Raw genomic sequence first — 23,470 nt, 5'->3', positions numbered from 1 at the left:
AAACCCCACTGGCAGCTCCAACCTGTGTAGTCCTGTCGGGTGACCAGCAGGAAGACTGTGCTAAGCATTCACATCCTCCTCACGTTTCCCAGGGAAGGTTTTTGGGTGGACAGCATCACATTCTCTCTAGGAGAAAAGCAGGGTGTCCCCTACCTGCCAGAAAGCGCTCTTAGAACAGAGCCTATCATTCCTGGATGAATTACTCTCTTCACCTAAGCTCTGGAAAATGTTGGTGGCATTTTAGAAGCCAGCTAAGAATCCTCACTCAATTCCCTTCTCCCCTCCCCTCAAGGAAGGTTTGCTGAGTCCTTACAAGCTACCAGTCCTACAAGGTCTGTGTGACACAGAGATGAAGACAGCCTATTCCTTGGGGAAAACAACTAAACAAATAATTGCAAAAGAGGGTTAGAAGTCCTGCACTGCATCCATCGTCCAAATTGGAGCACAAAAATGTCATGCTCAGGGGACACTGAAGCCTTCACAAAACAGAAGCTTTACCTGGAATTTGAATAAAGAGACTTTGTCCTTCAGGTGGAGGATGGTGGGGACAGTGTGGAGAAATAGCTCATTCCATGTGATGGAGGCATGGGTATACAGCTCAGGTCCTCTGTGACTACATGGTCTAAGAACAGGAACACTTAATGTTTTAAGTTTAAAAATCCTGCCTACTACACACAGACTTACAAGACCTGGTGAACTTCTTATGTATTTTTATTTTCAGCATCTAACATTCTGCCTGATGTAAGGTTTTCAATCATTACTGAACAGAATAAATGATTACCAAAAATAAAAATATTATTTTCTCTTCCAACAAACTGGGGAAATTTAAAAAGGCAAATAGAATACATAACATCAGTCAATCCTTGATAGAAAAATACTGAACACCTCAAAGAAGAAGCAATAGTTAATTGTGAGATTGACAACATGTCTGCAGTCTGAAAATTATAGTTAAGATTCCAAGGTTTCTTTACTTGGGCAGAAATTGTTCTATTTCCTGGGAAGATCTTGATGAATTCAAGGAAAATTTCATGTTCTCTCTGGAGAAAGAAAACAAATCTAGGGGCTGGGAATATAGCTCATTTGGTGGAGTGCTTGCTTAGCATTCACAAGGCCCTGGGTTCAATCCCCAGCACCATACACACACAAAGTAAGAAATCAAATGTAAATCCCAGAAAAAATTCTTCCTAGTAAGTTCTTATTTTGAAAATGTGAGTATAACATGAAAATACACACCAGTTTTCCTGGGATCATTCTAGTTCAAGGCTGTATCTTTCCTGGTGTAAGTACCAGTATCACATCTTTTTTTTTTCCTCAGAAATGTCACATTTAAAATTAAATTCTCAGTTGAAATTTTGATTAGTGAAACATTTTAAAGAAATGCATTGTGTATAGCAAAATGAAAAAGAATGCTGCCTGTGGTGGTATGTCTGTAGTGTCAGAAAGTGAAAAGAGACACAGATGACAATAATGAAGAATTGGGTAAGTTAGTAATGGTCATCCCCACATGTCACTATCAGGTGCCCATTTAAAGTAGTGATCATGATCTATGTTCATCTACAAGAAAAGATGCATACACACTATATTATTAAACATTGAAAAGGCAGATTTCATGATAGTAGCTTTATTATTTCATTCTTCTTCTCAGAAAGAGAGTGTGAGAGAGAGACTTGGAGACAGGCAGAGCTGTGAGAAATCTCAGCTTTTTCACGGAATTTCAGAAGCTACCCAGCCTTTCTGACCACTAGGTTCCTTGGCTGTAAAGTGAGGTAAAATTGACAGTTGCCTGTTGTGCTTGTTAGGGTTTGAATGTGTAGTCTATCCCCTCAAAACTCAAGTGTGAATGCAGAAATGTTCAGAGCTGGAAGAGATTAATAATTTAAAATGATTACTGTGCTTGGTGGTGGCTGTGGGCAGGTAGTGCATGGCTGGCTTTCGGAAGAAGGTCACTGGGGGTGTGCCTTTGTGGTTTCTATTTTGTTTATGGCATTTCGCTCTCATTCTGCTACCCAGCTGCCATGAGCAAGGTCCAGAGCAATGGAGTTGACCAACCGTGGACTGAACCTCTGAAACCGTGAGTCAAAATAAACCCTTCCTCCTCCAAGTTATTCTTGTCAGGTATTTTGGCCACAGTGACAAAAAGCTGACTAATACAGTGCTATTCTGAGGAAGTGGTACATTTGATGCTGTTTTGCCCAGTGGTTCTTAATCAGGATGATTTTTTGGTTCCCAAGGGACATTTATTAATACCTAGAGACAATCTGAGTTGTTAGGGTTGGGAGGTGGTGCTACTAGAATGTACTGGGTAGAAATCAGGGATGATGTTAAATATCTTACTATCTACAAGCTAACCCCAGAAGAGAGGATTATCTGAGCCAAAATATCAGTAGTGCTGAAGTTGCGAGATTGAGAAACAATAAGCACTCAAAAATTGACATGAATATTTTCATCTGCGGATAGGCTAACTATGATCATCTTTTAATGGCAGGATTCAGTGTGTGTGTGTGTGTGTGTGTGTGTGTGTGTATGTGTTCTCATTATCTTTATTTTGTATTATTATCAGTAATGAATATAGATTACTTGAGTTATTAAAAAGTAATACTTTTTTTTTTGAGACCAAGTCTCCCTATGTGGCCCAGGCTGACCTTGAACTTCGAGCTCAAATGATCCTCCCTTCTCAGACTCCAAAATGGGTGGGACTATAGGCAATTGCTGTTGTGTATAGAACACCAATTTTAACATCAATGTTTCAAACCACAACAACATGAATAATAATATTGGAAGCCCCTTGAAGTCAGAGTTCTGATCTCAGGCCCATGGGACAGAACCCAGCACTGCTCAACTGAGGTGAAAGGCACCGGAAACCCCATGCAGAGAAAGGGAGAGGAAGCTGGCTTATACTAGCTGGATTTTTGTTAGTGTTCTAGCAGAGTGAATAATTTGTAATAGGTGAATTACAAATACGTAAATTGTGTTGCAAACTTCCTGTCTGAAAACAACTGTGGACTGAACATTTGTCTTCTATGATGTGATTTAACCCATTGCCACACCCATGTATCAAACAGTCACACGTGTAATTTTTAAAGACTATAAAAGCTTTCATGTTTTAAATAGCTGGAAGGTATACTGTTTTCTCTGTCTTCGTATCCTTTTCTTTTGAATTCTAAAGTGTCTACAACTGTCTCTGGTTCAATAATGTTACTCAATTTCCTTTCTGAATTGTGTATTCCAAGAGATCCAAAAGAAGATTCTATCTTTATCATGGAAAGATGTTGAGAAACAATGTTAATTTATGAAAATTGTAAGAGATTGGGAAATGCTTCTGAAGCTCTGTGTCTTTGTCAAATGATAGTCAAATGAGAAATGTTATATAAAATGTAATACATACCATTAGGACTCAATGAGGTGTAGCAATTGTTATTTTTTTTCCCTTTTTGCCGCAGTCTGGCTGGGCACAAAATCACGAGCCACTCACAGCCTTGTAGATTCAAACAGCAAGTCTTTATTCCCAACCTCTCACCGGCACTCTACATGCACATTCTGGGAAAATCCACCTGCACTCTACATCCCAAATACTCTCTGAATCCCGTGAGAACTCAACGGGAACTTAAGGAGTGGGCTGGCGCCTGAGGCAGCAGGATACGCCCTATTCCCAGCAGGGTCCACCTTAAACCTGGAACCAACCGCCCTAAACCCAAGGAGCAGGCGCTTGAGGCAGCAGGATACTCCCTATTCCCAGCAGGATACACCCTAAACCTGGACCCACCCTAATCCAGCAGGATCCTCCCTAAACCCGGATCCACCCAGGTCCTTGAGCAGGGTCACCTTTCTCAAACATTCATGCAGTGTCACTGCAAATGACCTGGGTCCAAGGCAAGCCCATTTCCACAATGGAGAGTCCTTCCTCTAAGCAACATGGGGTAGGCTGACAAAGAAATTGCCATGCGTCATTCCTACTTGGCAATGGCTCTCAGCACCTTTTATCCCAGGTGGTTATTTTGCAAAATGCCTCAATGTCACTGAGAATCAAATTTTCTCTGAATCATGTCCTAGGAAGAAAACACGAACCCATACATGATCTAATTTGCTGAGAGCCACCATGATGTCGAGGCAAGAGCTTTGAGTCTACAGTCACCAAATAACAGAACCAATGTTTATCTATGTTTATCAATGTTTCTCATATTTTTTAAAACCCATGACTTCCTATGAAAACAGAAAATACTATCAAAGCCACATTTAATATCAGTTGAAATTTGAAAATAATTTGAATGGAACAGCCAAGTTGGTGTTGAGTTGAAGGTCTTACAAGTTTTCTTTCCAAACTTCTCATGTTCTTCTCCAACTCTGAGACAGCTGTGTGTTTCTGCCCAGGCATCACTGAGAACCATACTTTGAATAATGCCAGAATGCTTAGGTGGACTCAAGGAACCTCTTTGCCTGGTTTCACAAGGTCAATCAAACAGACCCTTCATAGTTCCATCATTGAATAATCAATCAAATGAAAAACTATTGATCTGCTCCAGGCATGTCAGCAACATATTGATTCACCCATTGAACTCTGTTCAGATTCAATGAAGGTGATGAAAGCCATCACTGCACTGAAAAATGGCCAAATAAAGGACTCTGTTCCAACAGTTTCCCTCCTTCTTAATTATTGCAATTATTCTGTAAATTGATTTTAAGGTTGTTAATACATGAATCTATATGTACCATGGCATAATAGATAATGGGGTGAAAACCTCCTTTTGGCCACTTGTTGTCTGGTGAGCATACATATCTCTTCATATTTTGTGATTTTATCCAAAACTCATATTGGATCTCCCCAAAGAAAGACAATAAATAGTTAATAGCTGAAACTTGGGGATCTGATGATACTGATATGGATCCCGCCTCTGCAATATCCTTGTTGGGAGACCTGAGCAAAGGCTTTAACTTACTTATATCTTACTTTCCTTTCTTATAAATTTGCTATGCAAACTATAACTATCCTGCAAGGACTTTGTGAATGAAGGTGACCCATAAAATACTGATTTTCTTATTTTAGAGCACCACATTTTGCAAGACTCAATACAATTAGGTTTACTGTTCTTGCTTTTTGAAATGTTTTCCCTTATATATTGTTCCTTTGTTTTCCAGTGGCATATATTCCATTTTATTTCTTGTATGCTGAGCATCCACTAGGCAGATGGTACAACCCACCACTGGTCATCCTCCAAAATCCAGTCTTCCAAACTTCCCATTACAAAACACCCCACATTAGCTGGGCCTATGTTTTCTATATTGCATACTTCATATATTTTTTTCCTTTGGTGTTGGAGATTTAATCCAGGTGCACTTAATAGCCAAACCCCATCCCCAGCCCTTTTTGTTTTGAGACAGGATCTCCCTAAGTTGCCAAATTGCTGAGGTTGGCTTTAAACTTGTGATCCTTCCTTCCTCAGCCTCCTAAATTACTGGGATTACAGGTGTGCACCACTGCACCTACCTGCACACTGCATTTCTAAGTTTCCTTTGTAGTAGATATGGCCTTGTGTGTACATGCTACCTGATAGTTTAAAGAAGTACTGTGGGAAATTAGTAGGTAATATACACACAGGAGAGAGTCCTGTACTTTTCTGCCTCCTTTCTCTTTTATGTTGGATGCTGTGTGACTCTGTTGACAGGAATTTAACCTTGACCTTGAAGATAAAGTTGAACAGCCCAGCTCTAAGTGGGAAGGTGGGAGTAGAAGCAACAGAGAACAAAGAAACAAGGATTCTGAGACCTTAATGGTTATGGGATCATCAAAGCAGTCCTGGACCCTCTGACAGGATCTCTATGATATTATCATATATATCTTGTGTGTGTGTGTGTGTGTGTGTATAGTTGGGGATTAAGGAATAATCATGTAATCACACTAAGAAAAATCACTCCTGAACCAGGGAATCAAGTGATTTCCACAGGGCTGACTTAGAAATTCAACAGGGCAATAAAAGTCAAGAGCATTAAGCTATCTGCATGAGTAAGACTATCTGCACCCCTCTTGCTTTAATTATGCTGAATGAATGAATGAACAAACAAATGAAGAGATTAGGAAAAATTTAAAAATTTATCATTCTCTAGTTGAATCTACCTTGGAACAATATAATTCAACTCTTTACCCAGGAGTCTCTGAGAACCAAATGTAAGACATGTATATTTCAACAACTCAGAACAATAGAAAAACCACAGGGCTGAGAATTAAGGGATTTGGATTATACCATGCTCCTTCTTGAGTGAACTATGTGACTTGGAGATTTCATTTTTCTGAGTTTTAGTTTATTCCTTTGATGTACATCATAACATCAACGTTTGTGTAGAGTATAAAAGGTTGTTTATATGGTAATGAGAACATAAATATTCTGAAATGTTGAAATCTGGAACATTCGCAAGGTATTGCTATAACTAGGTTCCCTGATGGTTGATGTTGACTCAGAGTTTCCATGGAAGGGAACAACAGAGTGGAAACCAGAGGCCACTGATAAGCCAGTTGGCAGCGTGTCCTACTGGGATTGAGAATATTCATTTATGCATTTGGATTTGCCCTTCGCACCTGCCCCCACCCAATCCCTACCCTCTGTGTGAGACACAAGTCTGCTATTTATCATAGTCTTTGCATGCCATCAGGAATGTGCTGTTGCTCCAGTCCTTTGGAACCGCCAGTTGGTTGGCACCCCATCAGACACCTGTTGAGACTGCGTCATCCCTATTCACAGGATGTGCCTCACAGCCTGGGTGTAGAGTGTTCGCTTAAGGATGCGGGGCCTGGCTAGCCCAATCGGGTGCAGCTGATGCTCTCATTCATTGGCGGCTTTCAGGGGAAATGAGAGAGCCATGGTCTAATTTCACTTGCTCCTCATCTTCTCTTTTGACAGATGGATGTTTGCAATGCACATTCGTTCAGGCTGGGGAACCTTAGAAGGAGTTGTGTTGAGCTTGAAGGAAATCAACTATTTCATGGAGATTAAAATGAGTGATGGTGGCATTGACATGCTTCCTCATCCAATCTCTGATGCTTTCTCCCAGCACACCCAAATTTGCTAGTGCAGTGACTTAGGTAAAGGTCTAGGCAATTATATCAGTTCCAGAACTGGCCAGTAGGGTTTGCAGATGACATTAGTTCTGTAAGTCAAGCTGGTGCTCTTGTCATTTGTAAGGTTGTCTATGACTATCTGAGTTTTTACTGGAACCAAATCAGTCTTGTCAATTTCTGGAACAGTGTAAATGATTAACATTTTCTCCTAGTTGCCTCTTCAGAATTCCTGTCATAGAAGGGTTTTGGGAGCTGCCACACATCTAGAAGGGGAGTCTTGAAAGTGACTTTTCTATTGCTTATACAATATATTAAGAGATACTGTTTCTAGGAAAGGTGAGGAGCTAGTGGCCACCCGAGTCCTTACTTTACAACTGACATTGTCCTTTTCTTATTGGATATCAAATTAACTGAGATGCAAAAATAAAATAAAATAGGAACAGAAAAAAAGTTTTAATACTGACAAAACGAGATTAGAATATGCAGTTTGGAGCTATGGCCCAAGCAGACTTTTCTTCTCCTTTCTCCTGATTTAAACTGACCATCAGAGTGGCAGGCACAACGGCAGGACTGGAGGGCTTTAATCTTAGAACCGCCGTCCCCATTGGTCAGCTCAGTCTTGAGGAGGAGTATGGTGTGTATGTGGGCAGATCCCACGGGAAAGACCAGAGAGAGACCACAGAGCAACTCCTCAAAATCTCTAGTTTCTCTCTGGGAGGGGAGTACATAGGAAGTGAAGGAAGGCTACAAGTTCTCAACTTAAAATCTGGGAGAGGGCAGAAGCTCCTGTTTTATGGGCTTATAATATTTCTGGAAAAGCAAGAAAGAATATGTCCCAATTTTTAGAGGGAATGCTTTTAATTTTCAGTTCTATTCAACATAGTCCTTGAAACTCTAGCCAGAGCAATTAGACAAAGGAAAGAAAGTAAAGGGATACAAACAGGAAAAGAATAACTTAAACTATCTCTGTTTGGCAATGACATGATCCTATATTTTGAAGACCCCAAAAACTCCACCAGAAAACTTCTAGAACTCATAAAAAAGTAGCAGGATATAAAATTAACATCCATAAATTAATTGCACTTCTTCTATACACCAATGATGAATCAGTGGAAAGAGAAATAAGAAAAATTATTTTATACATAATAGCTTTAAAAAATTTGGAATCAGTCTAACAAGAGAGGAGAAAGACCTCTACAACGAAAACCACAGAACACTAAAGAAAGAAATTGAAGAAGAGCTTATAAGATGGAAAGGTCTCCTATGTTCTTGAAAAGGCAGAATCAATATTGTCAAAAAGGCCAAAAGTGCTGTACAAAATTAAAGCAATTCCTATTAAAATTTTAATGTTATTCTTCATAGAAAGAGAAAAAGCAGTCATAAAGTTTATTGGGAAAAATAAGAGGCCAGGAATAGCCAAAGCAATATTTAGAGACAAAAGTGAATCAGGAGGCATCACAAAACCAACCTTAAATTATACTCCAGAAGTAGAGCAACAAGAACAGCATGGTATTGGCACCAAAACAGACATGAATACCATGGTACAGAATAGTAGACACAGAAACAAATTCATATACTTACAAAGGCACCATATACATGGAGAATCATAGCCTCTTTAACAAATGGTGCTGGGAAAGCTGGAAATCAATATGTAGCAAAATTAAATTGAACCTCTATCTCCCATCCTGCACAAAACTCAAAGGGGATCAAGGAGACCCTGCACCTACTAGAAGAAAATGCATGCATAACTCTCCATCATGTCAGCTTACAAAACTCTTAAACCACAAGAAGTGAAATCAAGAATCAAAAAATGGGACAGTATGAAACTAAAAAGCTTCTTCAGAGCAAAGGAAACAATCAAAAGTATAAAGAGAGAGCCTACGTAATGGAAGAAAATTTTTGCCACCTGTACCTCAAATAGAGCATTAATGTCCAGGATACAAAAGAATTAAAAAGCTTAACACTAAAAAACATATGACCCGATCAATAAATGGGCAAAGGAACTGAACAGGCACTTTACAGAAGAAAAAATATGAATGGTCAACAAATATATGAAAAATGGTCAACATCTCTAGCAATTTGGGAAATGCAAATTACTACATAGAGATTCCATCACATTCTAGTCAGAATGGCAATTATCGAGAATATAAATAACAATAAATGTTGGTGAGGATGTGGGGGAAAGCTTACACTCATACATTGCTGGTGGGACTGCAAATTGGTGCAACCACTCTGGAAAGCAGTATGGAGATTCCTCAAAAAACTTGGAATGGAACCACCATTTGACCCAATTATCCCACTCCTCAGCATACACCCAAAGGACTTAAAATCAGCACACTACAATGACACAGCCACATCAATGTTTATAGCAGTTCAATTCACAATAGCTAAGCTCCGGAGCCCACCTAGGAGCCCTTAAACAAATGAATGGATAAAGAAAATGTGGTATATATACACACAATGAAATATTACTTAGGCATAAAAAAGAACGATTTAATGATTTTGCCAGTAAATAGATGAATCAGGAGACTAGAAGGCTAAGTAAAATAAGCCAATCCCCAAAAACCAAAGGTTGAATGTTCTCTCTGATACACAGATGCTAACACCAAACAAGGGAGGATAAGGAAGAATAGAAGTTCAGTGGATTAGACAAAGGGGAATGCAGGGAGGATAGGAATAGGGCAGACAGCAGAATAAAGTGGACAGCCGCAGAGGAGCCAATCAGCTAGATGTTGCTGGGGCCGCTGTGAGCCAATCATCAGCCAGCAGCTGGAAGTTTGCTGGGGCCCCTTCGGCTGTGGCTCTCAACATCTCCCCCTCTCTGTTTAAACAACAAGCATGTGGCTTAGGGACCGTGCCTGTTAGGCAGTCCAATTCAACATATGGTCCTTACCCGTCATCGGATGAACTGACCTCTAGGCGTCAGCCTCCTGTCTTAGGTTGGTACCACTGCAATTGGATCATACCCATCACTGACTACCGGTCCAGCATACAGCTATACTTGTGGATAGGCCTTTGCACCAGTGGGGGGGTGAGGTTCTTTGCCTCACCTCTGTTGGCCCCCAAATTTTAGACCATCACTAGTAGAGGAGGATGCAAAATGCCATGACATTAAGCCAATTGAGGGCTCCTTTGAAAAATTGTACCACCGGTGACATCATCAGCAAAAATACCCCAACACTACCACAAGTCGCTGCACCAACAGATAGTTCACAATGCATACAGGTGAGCTCACAATGTGTCCAGGCAAGTTCTGCAAGCAGTTCAGTGATGGCTATTGTAGAAGCTGTAGATTGGTTTTATCTTTGACTTCACCAGCACTGGGATGAAGATAGGAATTCTGGCAATAATGGCTAAAGAAAAAATTATGTAACATTCCAGAAGGCACTAAAAGAAAACAATTTTCTTAACAATTTACATTGTCTTCACCGGCACTGGGATGAAGATAGGAATTCTGGCAATAATGGCTAAAGAAAAAATTATGTAACATTACAGAAGGCACTAAAAGAAAACAATTTTCTTAACAATTTACATTATCTTTAAGAGAATTATTAAATATAATGAAAAGGAAAGGTGAAAGTAAACAGACAGATCTGTTAACCTTCTTTTTTGTTTACATATTAAAACAATCCTCAACAGTTGTTTACCCAATTTAAATTATACTCCTTTGATAACTAGTTTTGTTAAACCCTCCTCCAATGGGGCAATTCCTTTTAAAATGTCCTGTTTGTTCACAATTGTAGCATGTTCTTGGCCTGGCATCTAAAGCCTGTTTTACTGCAGCTGCCACAATTTGCCCTTGTTCATTAATGTCTCTGGCATCTAAAGCCTGTTTTACTGCAGCTGCCACGACTTGCTCTTGTTCATTAATGTCTCTACATAATTTAATATATGTGTTTAAATCTTCATATTTCCATGGTCTAATGATATCTCTGCACCAACGATTCGCTTGCTCATAAGCCAGGTGTTTTAGTAATGGCATTGCTTGTTCTGTATTCCCAAAAACTCTGGTAGCTGTTTGAATAAGCCTATCTACAAATTCAGCATAAGGTTCATTAGCTCCTTGTATTACCTTAGATAATTGACCTTGTAAACCTCCATGTCCTTGTAAAGTCTTCCATGCCTTAATTGCATCTGCAGCAATTTGTGCGTATACGCCAGGATCATATGCAATTTGTTGCTGCTGATCCTCATAAGGTCCCTTTCCTAACAACATATCTAGATTTCTCTGAGGATAACCAGCTGCTGCATTTCGCCTAGCCGTCTCCTTGCAAAATTCCTCATTGGCAACCTTCCATAACAGGTATTGTCCTCCATTTAGCACAGCTTTACACATATTAGCCCAATCTGCTGGCGTCATGTTCAGGTTGTTAATGGATTCGACCATGCTTACAGTGAAGGGTGCTTGAGGACCATAGGTTGTTACAGCCTCTTTTAGCTGCTTCACTGTTTTGAAATTTAAAACTTGGTAAAATCGCTGCCCTCCTGCCTCAAATACAGGGCATGTTAATATTTGAGATCTTGTCTCAGGATCCCAACTATCAACTGCGGGGGTTGGGGGCCTCCCAGCATATGGAGGTGGCGCTGTTGGTTGGCCGGTTAGCTCAGTTGGTTAGAGCTTGGTGCTGATAACGCCAAGGTCGCGGGTTCGATTCCCCGTACGGGCCACCAAATGCCGCAGAGGAGCCAATCAGCTAGATGTTGCTGGGGCCGCTGTGAGCCAATCATCAGCCAGCAGCTGGAAGTTTGCTGGGGCCCCTTCGGCTGTGGCTCTCAACAGTGGACATAACTTTGTATGAATAATATGTCAAAATATGCTCTACTATCATGTAGATCTAAAAAGAACAACAACAACAGCAAGAAAATAAACAGTGTAGAATCACCAAAACATAAAAGAATCAGTTGATTGTAAATGGGGGGAGGGGGAGAATACGGCCCCTTTCTGCAGTGCCCAGCTTAGACGAAACTGCTGGGTGTCCTGAGAGAATGTGGAAGGCCCTGGATTTGGAGATAGAGGCCTGGATTTGGATTTAACTGAGTTTGGATCAGGCTATTTTGTCTACTAGATTTGGGATGACCTCTTCCTCTCTATCTGCCTCAATTTTCCCTCCAACTGAATGATGGTGCTGAGACTCAAGGTTTCCTTCAGAACAGCAGAGCAAGGGGCTGCATAGTCCCGAGGACCTGTTGGTTCAGTCCTGGATCCAGTGTTTTCCAAGAGCCAGGTCTCCCATTGGAAACATTGAATGATTCAAGCATTAAAGCATCGATCTTGAAGTCTTCATACATAGTCTTAATAAGAGACTATGCATGAAGAATTTAATGATAATAAATGATACATAAATGTCACTTAAAAACATAAAATCTATGTTCAATTTTATCTAATTATTTGCCACATTTTGGAGTTTAGTGGGCATGTATATTAGGGCAAATGCTGAGAAGAAGATACAATAGGGTCTGTTGACCCAATGTTTCTTGGGCTTTAAGGATAACAAGGCATATTTTCACCTAACAGTTCTGACATTTGTCCTTCAGAGTAGCATTAACTCTTCTACCAAATCACGAGATAAACTGAATTATATTATGAAATGTCTGAGCATGGTATACAATCAGAGGCTGCTTCCAGCTCAGAATGAATAGTGACTCTAGGTCCGTCAGGAGGGATCTATTTTAGAAGAAAACCAAGGCATCGTATCCCTCTCTGCTGCTGAGTTCACTCCTTTCAAGTGGGCTTGAGTTCACACCTATGAAATGAATAGCCAGTGATTTTAATGTTTTTAAGTAAATAAACAGACATGAGAAATATCAAAGCAAAGAAGAGTTAAAACGGGGGTTTTCTGGATACCTCTGGTCACCCAATGACTTCTCCTCCAGCATCTCCAAGACTATCTATTCTTAGCTCTGTGAATCTGCCTGACAGACACCCACCAGGCTGATCTATATCATCAAAAAGGGAAACTTATGCCCAGGTCAGTGAGTCCATCCAAGAGCCCTGGATCTAAATTGAGTACAGATGTTCATAATAGGTACTAAGATACAAAAGACCATTCTGGATAAAAATGAAATGTAGACCACTGTACAAGAAAGGTTTAGAAATCAGGATGGTTACATAAGTCTATAGGTATCAAATTTAATATATAAAATGAGTGTTAAGTGAAACTAATGTGTCAAGTAACCCTGACAAATATAGATTCTATACACAGGCAGAACTACATCTAAAACATAATAGAGTTAATAATATTAACTTTTGGGAGATACCCAAGATGTTTGTTGAATAAACAGAAAAAACAATGACTTGATGAATTAATAATTTTATATTAGAATCAATGGCATTATTTTCTTCCTTACTGATAGGCTCTTTTTTGATGAACAGATCCAGCCCTAAGGATTTATGTATCATCTCTATGTCAATAGTTTTGAATCTTTCATTTATAATTCTGATTCTTCAATGGAACTCCAGACATTTGAAATCTCCAAAAAAAAAAAAAAATACAATCCAACAACAGCCCTTTTTCTGGACCCTATCTCCTTTCTTCAAGACATTTTTCCATATGTCTGTTCTGGTTGTCTATTGTTCCATAAAAACAACCCTAAGAGTTGATGACTCTAGACAGCATCTAGTTACAAATCTTTTTACAACTTTTTTCACAAATCTGCAGTTTGGGATGAGATTGTTGAGAAAGATTTGTGTCTGCTTCTCTCCATATCAGGTGGGCAGTTGGACGAGCAGCCAGATGGTCTATTATAAGGTGGCTCAATCACTTCACTAGTTGGTGCTGGTTGTTAGGCTCAGCAGGTGCTGAGGACCAAGAGCTCCTGTCTAAGTGGATTTTTCATGTGGGCTAGACTTCTTTACAGTATGGAGGCTGGGTTCCTGGGGATCCATTCCAAGAAACAGCCAGGGAGAAACTGTGGAGCACTTTATGATCTAACCCTGGAAGTCAAACAGCATCATTTCCATAATGCCATTCCACACTCTTTTTAGCTAAAGTCACAGAAAACAGACCAAATTCGAAGTAGGGAGCCACAGACTGGACCTGTGGAAGTGGCAATGCCCTGGAAGAGATGAAAATATCAAAGAAGCCATTTTTGGAAAACACACTGTGCCACATATTCCAGTCAGAAGGCAAGGTCACTATTATTCTCCCAGCTAGGTGCTCAAGCCAAAAATTCTTTTATTTCTTCACAGGAATATTTGGTTAATCAGAAAATCCTGGCAATTCAAAACATATCACAACCCTGAGGTTGGTTTCATCTTTAGGAAGACCACGACAGTTCAAGTTGCCAGTATCTCTCTTCAAGATGGATTCATCACCACCTTGGGCTTCTACATTGACAGCCAGGGCCCACATTTAAAACCTACCAATCATATCCTTCCCTGATTAACAAAATCTCCAACAAAGCGGACCACATCCTAGTGATAAATGGAGCATTTCACCAGGATTATATAAAAACTTGAAATGTCAACAAATCTAAAACCATAAGGACAATATATGAAAATCAGAAACTGGCATAAATTAATTTGATAGTTTTACACTCATAAATGCAAAGTTTTTCATAACTTTCTCTGTAAATGATAAATTAGGCAGAGAAAAAAAGTGAATAGTACATATCTTAAATAGTTACTGTTGGATTGGGATACTCTTGCTTTCCATCGACGAGCTCTTCCTATCTGAATTGCTTTATCTTTGCATATTTTTGTGCACGTTAAAAGAGGTAAGAGATCATTACCTTAAATCACCTCTCATACAATAAAGACACATACCTCCATGTTCATTGCAGCATGTTTTGTGGTAGTGAATATTTTGAAGAAAGAATCAGAATGAAGAAAATGTGTTGTGTGTCTGCACAATGGATTATATACAGGTATTTACATGGACAAATGTTACAGATATTGAGGAAGAATGGGTGCAATGTGGCATCATGTGTGCAAATGTTAAAAAGTTGTCAAACAATTTGCAATTATTCAAGGATTCTTACATATGTCCTCTAAAAATATGAGGACAAGTGTAGAAATTGAAGCCACTGAGTTCAGGTGAGGGCTCATGTCTTAGAAGGGTGGGAGTGAGAAAGAAGTATCCTGAGGGAGTCATGAAGGAACAAAGATGGACTGAGGTCATTTTTTTAATGTTTCTCTTCTTATAAAGCAGTGGTAAGTACATTTTTATTGTATTATTCTGCTACATTTTTGCACATATCAAAAATAGAAAAGAAAGCTAAGTTTTAGCTCCAAGCTTAGAAAACCATACTCAGACATGTGCATCACACACACACACACACACACACACACACACACACACCCAGGATTCCCACGATTTCCTTATTTTGGCTAACAAAGCATGCAGTATAGGACCCCTGCCTCTCTCTCGGGTCCGGCTTCATTTGACCCTTACCAGGCCAGCCCCTCTAGTGGACCAAGTTCTTTTCTGCCTTTGAACATTCTGTGCCTGGGTGTCCATTTTTCTTTACAAATCAGAACTCACTTCTCATCCCCTCAAACATCCTCCCCCAACACTCAAGCTGGAGTAGGTGCTGCCTTTCTTATCATTTCATTCTAACTTACCTCCCTCCATACTCTGTACATTTATTGAACTTTGGTTCATTTGGTTGCCTGATGCCTGCTCCCATCTCCCATGGATCTAAAGCTCCAGGAGAACAGGTTGTTCAACTGCTTGTTTCCCCCACTGGACCCCAGTGTCTGGAAACGATGTCACCCACTGAAGGCAAACCACAACTGCGTGCTGAACTGCTACAGGAATGAGTGAATGAATGTAGGTGGTGTGGTTTAGATAGGAGGCGTCGCCCAGCTCAGGTTTGAGAGAAGTAAACTGATTGCATCACAAGAGCCTTAAGCTGATTAGTGCATTAATCCACTTGAGTGAATTCACGTGGTGGGAACTGTTGGCAGTAGGTTGTGGCTGGTTAGAAAGTGAGTGGCTGGGGGCATGTCTCAGAGGTGTATAATTTGTTCCTGCTGAATATGTAATCTCACTCTGCTTCCCGATCGTCAGGTCCTGAGCTGCTTCCTTCCTTCATACTCTTTCGCCATGATGTCTGCCTCACCCCCCGAGCCCAGAGCAGTGGAGCCTGCTGCCTGTGAACTGACACCTCTGAAATCGTGAGCCCTAAATAACTGTTCCTCCGTTAAAATTGCTCTTGTCTGGAATTATGGTTACAGTAGTGAAAAAACTGACAAAAAGAGTAGGCCAGAAAACTACTAGACAAAATGCAGCCTGCTAGTGTTGTTAGTGGATGATAAGTGAGTTCTGAGTTGTAAGGAAAAGTGGACATCTTGTATTTTAAGAAAATTAAAATACCATTATATTTTAAATTTTAAGAGTTCATATTCTAGTTGGTTATGTCTTAGCACTAGATTCTTACAAAAGACACTTTTGTGGCTTTTTCTAATTGGATAAGATTATAGAGGGCTCTCAGCCAGGTGAGGCACAATCACCATCAACAGACCAGTGAGAACACTCCATAGAAAATCATCTGGTACTACCACTATCCATGCACTTTATCTTTGGGAATATACTACCTGTCCCATGTATTTGTCATTGAGTAATAAAGGTAATTTCTAAATGAAATATAGAGGCTGCATCTTAAGGAAGGACTATATGCTGTGAAATTTCTAGTTCTTGATCTCTATAAAAGCTCACAACTTTCAGTCATTTTCTAGCCATCTGTCTGCCTCAAAGCATACTTTACATTCAAGCCATCTAAGAAAGTTGATTACTTTTCTAGGACTAAGGAAACGGCCAGTAAATGATTCTATGTCCTGGGAGAATGAGAGCCACTATTCCATAATAACTTTTTAGTTAAATAAATTCTTAAGAGCTCACCTTAATCTTTCAAAGTCAGTATTTTATGTTGTCTTCAACCAAATTTCCTAGTTTTAGTAATGGTCCTGTATGCGGTAGCTGTAAGACCTTAGGAAAGTTACTTGACCTCTCTATGCAAAATGGAGGGTGCTTGTGAAGATTAAAAGAGCAACTGCAGCTGGTGGTGGCACACTTCTGAAATCCCAGAGGTTCAAGAGGCTGAGGCAGGAGGATTGCAAGTTCAAAGTCAGCCTCAGCAACTTAGTGAGGCCCTAACCAACTCAGGGAGACTGTCTCTAAATCAAAAATAAAAAGGGGTGGGATGTAAGCACCCCTAGATTCAATCTCCAGTACAAAAAAAAATACAAAAAATAAAGCCCTACTATATGTAAAGCACTTAGATCATTTATCTGAACATGGTAAATATCATTTTTATGGTCAGCCAAAAAATTCCTCCCCTATTCATTTGCATGTTGACTTTGACCTTGGTGGTCACAAGAAAGAACTGACCTCTTCAAACATGTTTCACTTAAGATTGTAAAAAATTTGCCTGAATGTCTTCTCATCTCCGTTTTCCCCAGGTTTAAGATAGCTTTCCTTGATAACAACAATATTTGAGGACAAATTGTGGTTGCATGCTTTGTGGTAAGTAATTTCTTTTATAATTTTCCAGTGAATTTTCGATTATTTTGACAAGAGTGGCTAAGGACACCACAAATCTGACCTCACAACGACTCTCTCCTGTGGCCTCTCCTCACAGGTTAGCTTGCCCTCTGGGCGATTCACCTGTTTTTGAAAAGCTCTTTCCAGATTGTGTGCATCCCCCCAGTAGAGTTGGATGGAAAGGACTGAGATGGTGAAGTATTCGTCCTATCAGAAAACTGAGTTTTGTTATATAATCACTTCTACACTTTCTAATTAGTGGTCATCTCCTCTGGCATAAAACATTTTGCACTTTTATGTCATTTACTCGTCTAATAAATAGTGAAAATTTACTATATATTAGTCTCCAGGTATACAACTTTAGAGGAAAAATGATGTGTCCCTTCTTAAGGATTTCAACATCTAGTGGGAGATAGAGACAGCAGAGCCGAACTGGACTGGGGGAGAGCGAGGGAGAGCGAGAGAGAGCGAGAGAAAGAGAATTTAATGTAGGAAAACAAGTGCTATGACAAAGAGCACAGTAGGGACTTTACATGGGTCCTTAGGTGCAGAGGAGGGGCACCTAATCTGACTTTGGGCTGAAGCAGGATCAAGGTGTCATCAGACAGAGCATCAGTGGAGCCCAAGGATAGGGGAGTTGGGATCCATACCGATGGAAGGGTCATGGTGTGGATCTGAAGTGTTCCCCCAAAGCTCCTATGTTAATGCAGAATGTGAAGTGATGGGCCGTGAGAGCTGTAACCTAGTCAGTCCATCCTCCTTTGAATGCCTGGCTATGATGTTGACCAGTGGGGCCTGGTTGGAGGAGGTGGGTCCCTGGCAGTGGGCCCTGGAAGGGTTGTTCTTCCCGGAACCCCCTCCTGTCTCTGCCTCTTTCTCTCTGTCTCTCTCTGTCTGGGTCTCTCTCTGTCTTTCTCTCTCTCTCTCTCTCTCTCTCTCTCTCTCATTCCTGGCTGCCATGTCCCCAGCCATTTTCTTCCACTGGCCCTTTTCTCGTGATGTGCGGCCTCACCTTAAGCCCAGAGCAATGTATTAGGCCAGATATAAACAGAGACCTCTGAAATCATGAGCCTCAACTAAACTTTTTCCCCCCTACCTTGTTCTTGTCAGGTTATTTGTCACGGAGAAGAAAAGAGCTGACTAAAGCATATAGTCTTGCAAAGTTATTTACTCTCCTTAAACTTAAATTTCTCTAACTAGTCTAATACCTACCTCTGGAGGTCAGAGAATTAAATGAGATTATATAGTTCCCTTAGGTCAGTTCCCCTCGAATCAGAGCTGAGACAGGGATTTTTATACATGTGATTGACAGAATGTGTTCTCTGAGGAGAAGCTGACAAGAGGGTGAGGAAAGCAATTAGAGAGGGCAGAAGAGCCACATAAGAGCGGACTTTCAGGTGAGAGCTAACTTCAGCCTGATTCTCAGGGGTGCTCGGGAACATAAACCACAGCATCTGTTGTGCCTGAGGTTCATGACAGGAGAGGAGGTCATAATGTAGCATAATCCCGGGGACTCCAAGAGGTGGCTTCACAAGACCTAGGGAAATTCTGGAAAAGTCCTGAGCTAAAACGCCCACAGCAGTTGGGGGTTGGGAACAACAGTACGTGGGGTGAGAGGAGTCCCAGTCCTGGACAGACACCAGCATCATGTGTGATCATAATGATAAAATGGGGTCCAGAGGAAACAGGAAATGGCAAATCAGCAGAGCTGACTGGATTAAAGCGTCAGACAGGGGGTGGGCAGGGTGCTCAAACACTGTGTGCCAACCAAGGTGAAGAGCCTTCCTGGGGATGGTGTCATTGGCTGAGCTTTGCAGGATAAGTTGGGGGCTACAATTCAAATGTGGTCGTGGACAGGAAGGATTTGACCAGGACCATCATCCAAAATAAACTCCCTTGCTGCGTGCTCCCACCTGACAGGGAGGCCGTTGGTGGTTTCTACTGGAGAAAGTTAAGAATTTGCCTTCTGAGTGTCATTAGGCTATAGCATGACAAACCAAGATTTGATGTGGTGAATCGAGGATGAAGCTCACTCTTCCCAGGCAACCATCCAAACACTCGAGCACATTGCAAACGTGTGGATTGATTTCAGTGTGTGCTGGGAACAGCTCCAAACCAGCTTTCAGCAGACTGTAGCATAGAGATGAAACACAAAGCAAAAGACACAGATTGAGCTGACCCTGAAAGAGGGAGCAAATGTACTGTTCTTGGAGGGTGTTGCCATTTGATTTTTTAGGGGTCCCTCAGGCAAATATGTAGACTGGGAACATCTGATATTTCAAATAGTGGGAATGGGACAGAACCTCTTGCTAAAATCTCAGCTCTTCTATGGATAAAGTTGTGACACTTTAGAAATGAGAGCAAGAGGGAGGGAGATTAACTTCAGTCTTCAATGCTTCCAACTGAGAAAAAGGCATCGATTCATCCACAAGATTGCTAATAGCAGGTGTCTTCCACAATTTATGCCAACAAACAAAGTTGTGTGGGGCCCTAATCCTTCTCCATCTGTTCTACAACAGGGAATAGCAACAGGAGAGGTTGTGAATACTTCTAGAACTTCCAGATCCTTCCCTCTGGAATGTGGAAGCCACACTCGCCTGTCACTCAATTGGCCTCTCAAAGACAGTGGCCCTTGTGGGGATTCAGGCTACTGGGCTGAGTGTCTCATAGCTCTTGTCCCTGGTGGTGATGAGGCTTCCTAGACATGGGAGGAAGTGGGGGAGTAAAGCATATCTCTCAGGAGGAACATAATGGAAAATCCCTCTCTTCCTCCTCCCCTCTGCTTACATGGAATTATAATTTAGTGTTCTCCTGAAAGAAGTCTCCAGGACTGGTCAGAAGTCTGGGGAAGAGCAGGCTTGAATAATTTGCACAGAAACAGCAATAAGTTGAGTACATGCAACTGGAAGGTATTTATGGAGGTCATTTTATTGGTCAGGCATGGTGCGTTCTATGAATCTGAACTTCCAGACATATTTTGGAACTTGAGAAAGGTCATCAGTTAAGAATTCAAATGATTAAAATGCAGTTTAACTGAACGACTGTGTTCACCACAGACAAGAAAGATCTCTGGGATATTAGTTCTTCCTGATCAGCAAAACTGACAAATGTAACAGGAAGAACACTTGACACAAGTTCATGGGGCCTGGGTGCCCTCCATGTTTGTGAATTGCCTGGGAGTCTCTAGGTACCTTTCTTGTCTTCTTATTCTCTTCATTTGTAGCATGAGGAGCACATCCTCATTTCCAACCCTACACACTTGCTGTGACTATTACATTAGATCATTTTGAAAGTACTACATGAATGTAGTTTTTCTTTAATTTTTATTATTATCATCATTATTATTATTATGAAGAAACCCATAAGATACAAGGAGACATACGGCACACCACCTCTCAGGAGGTAGGTTACTGGGAAGTGAGCCACTGACATGGCATTTAAGCTGGGCCTTTGAAGAAGAGGTGCCTTTCACAGTCCAAATGAGAGAGCTTATTTATTTTACTTCCTCAGTGAAGACTGTTGTAAAAGAGAAGCTACCAAAAACTGGAATGAAATAAGAATGATTTATTATCATAGGGTTCAGGAACTAGGAAGTCTGAAATTAAGAGACTGGCAGAGGCCAGCTGTCTCTGAAGGTTTTGAGGGAAGAGCCATCTTTGGCAATCCTGGGACTTCAGAGACACCCATCCAATCTGCCTCCGTGGTCACAGGGCAGTCTATCTGCGAATCTCTGTTCACTCTCTGTCATTTTATAAGAGCGCTGGTCATGCTGGGCACGGTGGTGCATGCCCATAATCCCAGTGGCTTGGGATGCTGAGGCAGGAGGATCTCAATTCAAAGCCAACCTTAGCAACTTAGCAAGGCCCTAAGCAACTTAGTGAGACCCTGATATATAAAAATATATATTTTATATAAAATATAAAAAATGGGTTGGGGATGTGGCTCAGGATGGAATTTAGGTTTCACAGGGGTTAAACACCCCTAGGTTCAATCCCCAGTACCAAAAAAAAAAAAAAAATGCTGATCATTGGGTTAGGGCCCACCCTAATCTCAGATGACCTCATTTTAATCTGATTATATTTTCCAAGATGGTCCCTAAATAAGATCACCTTCACAGGCAGGTATGGGGCACTAGGATTTGCACATATTGGGGAGGGGCACATAATTCAACCCCACAACATTACGAGAGCAAAATTCAGGGGAGGGGGTCACAAAGCCTCTTCAGAGAGCTGAGTAAATCACTATGAACACAGAAGGAAAGTGGTGGATGGGTACAGAGGAACAATGACAGAATGGATTTGTAGTCAAAGAGCAAGTACCGGTCAAGGAGCTGGGTGTGTCGAGATGCACAAGGCCACATCTCTGCATTGCAGACATTTTGTGTAGTTCATCAAACCCTTTTGTCCAGATAACTGGAGAATAGGTAGCCGGTGCTCTCATGGACTGTGATACACAGGATGGCTATGTTCTGGGGAGACCACACCTCTGCTCTCTGCTCTCTGCTTTATCCTTCATGGACTGTTTAGAAACTAGAGTAATTTCTGACACATAGCAGATGTTCAGCCAATATTGTTGAATAGATGAATGGACATCTGCTTCGGCAGATGGAAAAATCAACTGAGAGAGCAAAGTATTGAGGGAAACACACCACGGATGATAACATTGGTGTATACCTGGCCTGCGGGAAGCCAGAGACTCTCTTCTCTGGACCACGTCACTGCTTTTTGAGGTTCCTCTTAACTCTGGACAGTTTACTGTCCTGGCCTTTACAGGAAGCTGGAACTCCACTCAGACACTCACGTCCTGCCTTCCAGAGAGAGTGAGGCAGGGTTGCTCATGAGGCAGGTCATTTAACAGAGCAGTGGCTTGATCTGGCTCCACTCCCTCAAATGACATGCTCACTTTCTCCCACAGATGTTAGGCAGAGCCTAGAGGACACAGTGACATTTGGCATCTGCAAAAGGCCATTGTGATTCCTCCATCACAGGCAATGCCAATCATCCTTTAATATCCATTTAAAATAGTGCCATAACCTGACCTTCTGCCCATGGAGATAAACAGATTCAGCAGGATGGGTTTGCCCCAGGCATTCATTACCGAGTTGGGAGATAAAATGGAATTCAGGTTTCACAGATTCTCAGGATCCAAAGGAAACTTAAAGTTCATCTGATTTTATTCCTTATAAACAATGCTTGAAGCATCACCCCCATTACCCCTGCACATCCACATACACACATTCATGCAGACATACAAATAGATACATGCTCATTTGAAAGATTTTTTTCAAATACTCAGCCTATGGACATAACCATACCCAAAATCTTGAACTTGGGACTTTGAAGACTCCGACAGAATTTTAATTGTCCAGATAAGAATAGTTCTTATAAAAAGAGAAATTGAATATTTAAAACATTGGTGGGAAAACCTTACTGCTGGATAAAATATAAATGATGTGTTGTATGCCCTTTTACATTTAGATGCTATTTGGTGGATAATCACAATCTTAATTTGCTATTATTTTTTACATTTATCTTTGTGATATGGTTTGTAAAGAGCAGAAGATAATAATAAACTCTCCCTGCTGCTAAGAGCTAACGTCACCGTCTCTCTCTTGTTTGCAATGATAGGAAGAGAAATTACACTAAATATTTGGACTGGCTGGTAGCTTTGATGAATCCTAGTCTTCCAGTTCTGCAGAGAGCAAGAAACTAACAAAGAAAAAATTCAATTGGACTTATTTAGGCCAAACTAAGAAAGCCATGTCCACCCACTTCAAAACACCACCAGAGTTTGCTATCGCTACTCCATTTCAGAGGGAAAGCAACTCTCAGCAAGATTTCCACAGGCAGCAGAGAAGCCAGGCTGAGCCCTCATCTTCAACTGGCATCTGGAGCATTTATGTTCTGACATTTTATTAGGACAATTAAAGGTGCAAATT

The 23,470-nt window shown here is 40.9% G+C and overlaps 1 non-coding gene across 1 annotated transcript; it reads left to right on the top strand.

The window, feature by feature from the left end:
• Nucleotides 1-11,641: 11,641 nt before the first annotated feature.
• Nucleotides 11,642-11,716, top strand: Trnai-gau (transfer RNA isoleucine (anticodon GAU)). Its single transcript has one exon. It is a non-coding gene; the product is annotated as a tRNA-Ile (tRNA).
• The last annotated feature ends 11,754 nt before the right edge of the window (nucleotides 11,717-23,470 follow it).

The sequence above is a fragment of the Marmota monax genome, unplaced genomic scaffold, assembly GCF_021218885.2.
Source record: "Marmota monax isolate L192 unplaced genomic scaffold, Marmota_monax_Labrador192_F-V1.1 WCK01_AAM20220418_F8-fsc00003, whole genome shotgun sequence".
NCBI classification, from domain to species: Eukaryota; Metazoa; Chordata; class Mammalia; order Rodentia; family Sciuridae; genus Marmota; species Marmota monax.
The sequence above is the reverse complement of the archived record's forward strand: the minus strand, read 5'-3'. Positions and strand labels throughout refer to the sequence as shown.